Source organism: Arachis hypogaea, chromosome 18 (assembly GCF_003086295.3).
Source record: "Arachis hypogaea cultivar Tifrunner chromosome 18, arahy.Tifrunner.gnm2.J5K5, whole genome shotgun sequence".
NCBI classification, from domain to species: domain Eukaryota; kingdom Viridiplantae; phylum Streptophyta; class Magnoliopsida; order Fabales; family Fabaceae; genus Arachis; species Arachis hypogaea.
In genome coordinates, this window is record NC_092053.1 from 62,419,238 (window position 1) to 62,427,466 (window position 8,229).

Sequence of the window (8,229 nt, forward strand, 5' to 3'; positions counted from 1 at the left end):
AGCTTGTAATAAATCTTCATTAGAAGATACAGAAGAATGAGTAAATTGAGAGGTTTGTTGTTGATTGTTCGGTGGTCCTTGGTTTTGCCTCAGGTGAGGTGCTCGGTAAGGTTGATTTTGCTGTCTGTTGTTGTTATTATTCCACCTCTGATTTCCCTGATTATCTCTACCTCCCCTGTTATTGTTGTCCCTCCAATTCTGGTTTGAATTGTCCTGCCATCCATGGTTATTATTTCCACTTTGATTGTACCCTTGGTTGGGGCGGTCATAGAAGTTGTGAGTGGATGCCACCATGTTGTCTTCTTGTTGGAGCTGCGGGCATTCATCAGCGTAATGGCTGTAATCAACACAAATTCCGCAACTTCTTTGTGGGACTAGTTGTTGGTTTTGCTACGGTTGAGTTTGCTGAGCTTGTTGATTCAACTGCATTTGTTTCAGCAGGTTGGTCATCTCACAGATGCTTTGAGTTAGAGCAGAAGTCTCTCTGCCAGAAGATACTTCTGCAACGGCTTCTGAACGACCTTGCTTCTGTCTGTGGTTTCGAGTAGATTCAGCTAAATCACTGATCAATTGCCAAGCTTCATCAGTGGTTTTGTACTTCTTCATAGATCCATTGCTGGCACTTTCCAATGTGGTCTTATCTTGGGGCCTCATACCTTGTGTGATATAGCTGAGTAGCACGATCTTGTCAATCATGTGGTGGGGGCATGCTTCCAGAAGATTATTGAAGCGCTCCCAGTATTCAAAGAGAGTCTCATTGTCGTCCTGAACAATCATAGAGATATCCTTCCTCAGTTTATCAGTAACTTCAGATGGAAAGAATTTCTCCAGAAACTCCTTTCTGAGAGTATCCCAGTTGGATACATTTGCTATAGGTTGAGTGTAGTACCACTCTCTTGCTTTTCCCTCAAGAGAGAACGGAAAAGCTTTCAGCAGAATTGAAGTTTCATCAGTGCCGTCACGCCTGACAGTAGAACAGGCTGCCTGGAAATCTCTCAAGTGCTTGATAAGCTCTTGAGCAGGTAGGCCATGAAACTTGGGCATCAAATTTAACAGTGCGGTCTTTATTTCAAAATCTGTAGCTACCGCTGGATGATGCGCTTGAAACGGTTGCATTGTAAAATCAGGAGCTCCTTCCTCCTGAATGGTAACTCTTCTAGCTGCCATGTTTTCTGCACGTAAAACAACCGAATTAGTAGAACGGGGCTGGTTTCTTCCTCAGATTCACTTTCAGATCCGCCCTCAGAGCGAGCTAACCTACGCTATTCTCACCTTATTCGTGAAATAGTCCTTTCAATTTCAGGATCGAATATTAGCAAGCGCGGATCAGGAAGTGAACGCGTCATTTGACGGAAGAAACATGCAGCTCATAGTAGCAAAATTAAATAAAATCCAAATAAATAAATTCTAATTAATAAAATTAGCACTCTATTGCAACTCCCTGGCGACGGCGCCAAAAATTGATGGGAAGCAGAAGCTGATGAATTAAAAAATTATTAGAATTGATACGATGCAAGTATAGTTCTTAATTCACCGAAAATCTGCCTATCAATTTAGAAATGTGTCATAAAGAGTTTAAATCAAAATTACTAGGAGTTTTAAGTCCCAGGTCGTCTCCCAACGAGTTGCAGAGAAGGGTGCTATCTTATTAATCAGAGGTTCGAAGAAATTGAGGTAAGTAAATTGGAATATAAACTGAGGGAAATTAAATGATATGAATAAAAGCCTTGACTGGAAATTGATTAGTTAGAATCTCTATCATTGATGGAGTGATTTTTAAGATTGATTTATAATTAACGGTTACTCTGTTTAGTTATCCTTTACTAGGTAAGGGAAAGTCAAACAAGTTAGATTACTAGATCCGTTCACGAGTTACAACCCACTTAGTTCAAAGGGATTGACGTTGGTGACAGGGTAGCAATTCAACAATTAACCCAATTACAAATTTTCTTTCAATCCTTCCAACTCACAAGTTCCTTTTCAATCAATTCCCCATCAAGTAATGAAACTACTCACGCATTGTAAATAATAAATCCATAACACATAAAAGGGAATTAAAAGAAGACATGATTATTGGAATTGAAATTGAATTAAAAAGAAATAATCCTTGCATTAATTAATCATAAAAGTATCTGAATGACAAAATTGAACATAACAAAGAACATGGAAGAATAAAACCAAGTTAAGAGAACAAACTAGAATGATGAAGTCTTGATGAGGAAATAACTCTTCTCAATGTTCCAATGCTAAGGCCAATTGAAAATTAAAATTCTAAAAACTAGAGAGAAAAAAACCTAAGAGAGTGAAAAACTAGATCTAAAACTACTGAATGAATGTGTGTGTTGTTTCTGCATATTCTCTGACTCTAGTCTACTGTTCCGGGCTGAAAACTGGGCCGAAATAAGGTCCAAAAATCGCCCCCAGTGAATTCTGCAGATTATGCAGATCGCACATGTCACGCGATCGCGTCGTCCATGCGGACGCGTCGCTTGCGCTTTTTTTCTCTCCACGCGTTCGCGTCGTCCACGCTACCGCGTCACTTGCGCTTTCCAATCCGCGCGGCCGCGCAAGCCATGCGGCCGCGTCACTGCGATTTGCGCTCCTTCGCGCGGTCGCGTGAGCCATGCAACTGCGTCACTTCTCGCTGGTTATCTCCTCAAATTCTTGTATTCCTTCCAATTTTTGCTAGCTTCCTCTCCAATCTCCATCTCATTCATGCCCTATAAAGCCTGAAACACTTGACACACAGATCACGGCATCGAATGGAATAAAGGAGAATCAAAATTAAATAATTAAAGTCTCTAGGAAGCAATTTTCAAACATGTATTGAATTTAGGAAGGAAATCTAAATGCATGCTAAATTGATGAATAAGTGGGTAAGGATCATGACAAAACCACACAATTAAACACAATATAAACTATAAAATAGTGGTTTATCACTCATCCTAAAAAAGAATTAATAAAGTATAATTAAGAATCATAGGGCAAGTAGCACAAAAAGGTAAAAGGGGGAGCAAATACATTGTATACTTGTACCCAAAAGAAAAAAAAAAGCATTTAATTGAGGAAGTTTGCATAGTGGTGTGGTATGATAAAAATTAGCCCTGTGTGTATTCCAATTATGCGCGCGGTTGGAACACACACAATGGCCGGTTAAAAAGGCATCCACACCGTCAAAATTTAAGCATGAGTTCCTCAATTAAATGGCTTAAGTTGCAACCAATTAGTAGGCATTAATTAAACACAAGCAAGCTTAGGTTTACAACAAAAGTGAATTGAATTTAGACATATTGGATATTGACATTGTGCAAGTGAAAGTGCAAGATTGATATAAAATTAACACAACATACAATAACCAATTCAATAATGAAAAAAATCCACTTATCCATCCTTAAGAATAATGAAATAATCACATGGTTAAGGTGCTTGTTACAAAAAGGTGTCAAACTTGATAAGAATCAAGTCAAGTCAACTCAAACAAATTCAAAGCATTAACAAGAAACAAGGACCTTGTTATATGATTATATTGATTTAAAAATCATGATGAACAAGCAATTCAATTCAATTCATTAAATTCGATATGCACTTGTTTAAAATTTCACCAAATAAGGAACAAATGTCAATTTCCATAGCCATTTTGGTGCTAGAAATTCAAGCAATAAACAAGTACATTATTTAAATTTCAATCCAAAATAACATCATAATCATTCAAAGATGCACAATTCTTGATTAGAATTCCAAATAAGGATATAGTCCAGCACATATGGTAGCTACAACATATGAATTAAATTCAAAGTTCATTCAGGCATTATATCAAACACATGGTATGTAACACCCTAATTACTCTAAGTCTTACCTCGCGTCATAAAGCAAAGGTTAATCAAAGGTTACGACAAGTGTAAAACTCATACGTATCTTTATATAGAAAGAAATAATAATTCTAGAAGCCCAATGAAGGATTAAGCTAAAAAAATAGAATTTGAAAAGCGCAAAACGTTCACAAGTAGCTACACTAATTGAGGCACAAGATATACATACAGATATCAAGATATATATAGATATATAAGGGTATAAGAGTCTAGTCGCGGCTCGCGGAGTTTAAGCCGGCTAGTTATATACAGGCATACAGAGTTTAGAAAAGTAAAACAACTTATACAGAATTTCCTCTCAAAGTAAGCCTCTAGGAAAAATAAATACAAAAGATGAGAGAACTAAGCAAAATAAACTAAAAGACTTCAAAACATAGCCAGGATCCTCCGCTCTGTCACGATCAAAGTAACTCACCGAGGTGGGTTGCGACCTGCATCTGAAAAACAACAATAGAGTATGGAATGAGAACTGGAGGTTCTCAGTATGGTAACAGTGGCCAGTGATGTAAGATATAAGACTCCTGGACGCCAAAGGCAATCCTAGAGCTTCATATCTATCATGAGATTCAGACTTAAAACATAAGTAAAACTTTAAAACATAACTTAAAACCATGATATTAAAGGGGTAATCTAACTTAGTGGAATTTCTAATCTATTTGTTTCACCGCTGTCCCACAGCCTTCACCAACCTATCCTCTATGCGATCCCATCGCCATCACCTTCTGAACCTCCTCAATCTAGTAGAATACATAGATAATAGCAATGCAAGTAAAGCACAAGTATAAGCATGTATATCAAGTAATTCAGATAGGCAATTAGACATGTTACACAATTAGGCAAACAATACAAGTTGGCAAAGTAAGCAAACAGATAAAAGATACACATGATGAATGCCTGTCCTATTTGGCTGTGATATCACATTGTCGATTCAACTGCCAACCCGACACATCTCCATGGAGATGTAGCCCTTCGGTCTCATATTGGGAACCCCCGAGATATTGTAAGAACCGCGAATTAATTAGCCAATTAATTAACGTAAAATAATGATAATTTAATTTCCCAAATTAGGTTTAAAATTTTATAATATTAATTAGAAAATTTAAATATAATTTTTGGACTCAGTAGATTTTTCTGAGCTGGAAAAAGTAATTTTCTTTGAAAAATTGCGTAAAAACGCATACCGGTAAATTAACTGGCAATACTAGCTTAAGTCTATCCAGTGCTGTGCAAGAATAATAAAAACAGTATAAAACCTTAAGAAAATATTTAGAATTAAAAACTGGGCACTAATTTTAAAATTTTAGCCCGAAGTTGGGCCAAACGGCCTAAAAATGCAAACGGGTTGGACTGGGCCCAAGTTGGGCCCAGGCCCAACATATAAATACACTCAGATGAACACATTTCAGCCACATTCATCCTCATAACTTAAACACAACAGCAGCTGAAGTGAGAAGAGAGGTGAGAGCTTTCTACCATTGTCACTATTTACTCCTCTCTTCCGGTCACCATAACTCGAGCTATGGTGTTCCGATTCACGTGCTGTCAGCGGCTACGTAAAGCTCTCGCTGAACCTGTCACTTCTAGCTAGATATTGCGGTAAACTTTTCACTCATCTTTGCCCAGTTTACTGCCCTAAGAATTTTGAGTTTGTGGGTTTTGGTTTTGAGTGAAATTTGTGTTTTGGTTGTTTAGGTACTAATCATTAGAGAGAGATTGTTGGGTTCTATTCCAAATTTCAGTGGATAAGATAAGGTTTCTCAAGAACCTTTGTAAAATTGATATATTAGGAGTATTAGGTTTTGATTTATATGAAATATATGATGTTTGTTTGAATATTGGAGCTTGTTGGAATTGTCTTGGATAATTGGGAGCATTTGGAGTTGGATTGGTGACTTGGTTATGTTTGGAAGCTTTATTTTTACTCAATCTTGGGTTTTGGTGAATATTGGGAATCTGGTTTCCTCTATGTAATATATAATATTTTTGGACACTTAGGCTAGTGACCCACAGGAGAGGATTGGATTAAATTGGTTGTCGAATTTGTGGTATGATGATGTATGATGATTTGATGATTTTAGGTTATTTTGATGGATTTTGGTGTTGATTTTGATAAATGATGTTGGAGATTGAAATTGAAGTTGATTTTCATGATTAGTAGTGATAGAATGATGATTTATGCGTTTGTTATTTGAGAAATGGTTTAGAGCGATATAATTGATATTTGGGTTTGAGAATTTGATGATATGAGTGGTGGAATGTGATACGAAAGGGTAATTCTGAGGTAAATTGGTGTTTGGTGTGGTTTTGATTTGGTTTTGGTTATGAGTTTTAAGGATTTGAGAAATTAGTGAACTTTGGTAAAAATAAATTTTTAGTGAAATTTGACGGATCATAACTTAAGCCTCAAGACTGAAAATTGAATGAAATTTGTTTTAAATTAAAGATGGCTTTGAGTGCTTTAAATTGATATAAAGTTTGTAGAAAATGAATTTATATAGAGGAAGTTATGACCGTTTAAAGTTTCGTGTCAAAATCTGAATTCTGTGATGTTGCAGAATTTTATGATTTCTAGTTTGTGTACTCATGCTTTCATTAGTGGAAAATTTTGATTTGTGCGCATGCATAGCCTTGTGCGCACGCACACCTTGTGTATTTTTGAAAACGTGCGTACGCACACTCTTGTGCGCACACACACAACCTACGAAATTTTGCAAGTTGTGCGCACGCACACGCTGGGAATGGCAGTCTATTCAGGGAAATCGCACATATTTATGCACCCATTTAAAATGAAAACTTTTACCTTCTGTGCGTACGCACACTTCTATGCGTACGCACACTTCTTGAAAATCTTTCTGTGCATGCGTATGCACACTGCCCTGTTTTTCAATAATCATATTGTTTTTAACTATTTTACGCTCCCGGTAAGCTTGTAAACTTCCATGACACTTATCTAAGATCCTTTAGCTTGTTTTTAGGTGTCAACACATGGAGGATGCTTTAGGTAAGTTTAATTAGATATGTTTCTTGTAGAAAGTTTAGAAAATGGAGAATTAGGTTTCTGGAATACTGACAACGGTTTTGGTTGTGTAAGAAGGTGGAGTAATGTGTTGATGATAACTGACTATGAATTTGTGAAAATTTTGAATTGATGGTGGTTGAGACGAGTCTGGAACTCGGAATGGAATGATGGATCCATGATATATTGAAAAATGATTTCTGAAAACCACTGAATCACTGTTTTATAATGAGATTGTTGAGATGCTATGCGCCTGGCAGGGACGGTTTGGTTGGATCCCACCTGTCGAGGTCGCGGTGGCGGCGTAAGGGCGGTGGTTCATCCCGCTTACATTGAGATGTGAGGTTTGTGGCAAAAGTATCCCGCTCGTATCCCTTCGAAATCACTATAGTGTGCAGGCACTGACATCCTAGACCGTGATCCGGGCACGATATCTCAGGGGTTCCCATTATGAGACCGAAGGGCGACATCTCCTTGGAGATGTGCGGGTTGGCAATTGAACTAACGATGTGATATCACAACCAATAGGATAGGCATTCATCATGCGCATCTTCTATCTGTTTGCTTGCTTTGCCGACTTGAATTGCTTGCCTAATTGTATAACATGATTAATTACTTCTTGAATTTCTTAATATACCTGCTATACTTGTGTTCTTACTTGTATTGTTACTACTTGTGCTTTCTATTGGGATTGAGGAGGTTCGGAAGGCGGTGGCGATGAGATCGCATGGTGGATAGGCTGGTGAAGGCTGTGGGACAGCAGTGAAATGATAGATAGAAATCCCTGATAAACCCCAATTTTGTGGTTTATTTTGTGCTTATTCTGGGGGATTTTATCTCCTTTTCCCACATTTATTCAATGAAATAGCATGGTTTTGTAATTCTCCCGTAATTTGTACTTAAGTGTAAAAACATGCTTTTTAGGCCCTAAATTGGTGATTTTAATTCACTTTGATTCCATTCGATGCCTTGATGTGTTTGTTGAGTGATTTCAGGTACATAAGGCAAGTATTGGATGGAAGAAGAGAAGAGAAGAGCATGCAAAGTGGAGAATGCATGAGGAAACAAGGATTGGGAGTAAATCAATGGACGCGCACGCGCCGCACGCGCCACAGACGCGCGCGCGTGGAAGTTAAGTTGCAAGGCAACGCGTACGCGTGGATAGGAAATTACCAAGTGACGCGTACGCGTCAAGCACGCATACGCGTCGATGTTCGCACGTGACCCACTTAAAGTGAAATCGCTGGGGGCGATTTCTGAGTTGCCCAGGCCCAAATCCAACTCGTTTCTAAGGGTATTTGATGCAGAATTGAAGATTGAGCAAGGGGGAAGTACTTAGTTAGT

General features: G+C 38.0%; 1 non-coding gene across 1 annotated transcript; it reads left to right on the forward strand.

Moving 5' to 3' along the window:
• The first annotated feature begins 690 nt into the window (after positions 1-690).
• LOC112774134 (small nucleolar RNA R71) lies at positions 691-798 on the forward strand. The gene has a single exon (XR_003188636.1). It is a non-coding gene; the product is annotated as a small nucleolar RNA R71 (small nucleolar RNA).
• The last annotated feature ends 7,431 nt before the right edge of the window (positions 799-8,229 follow it).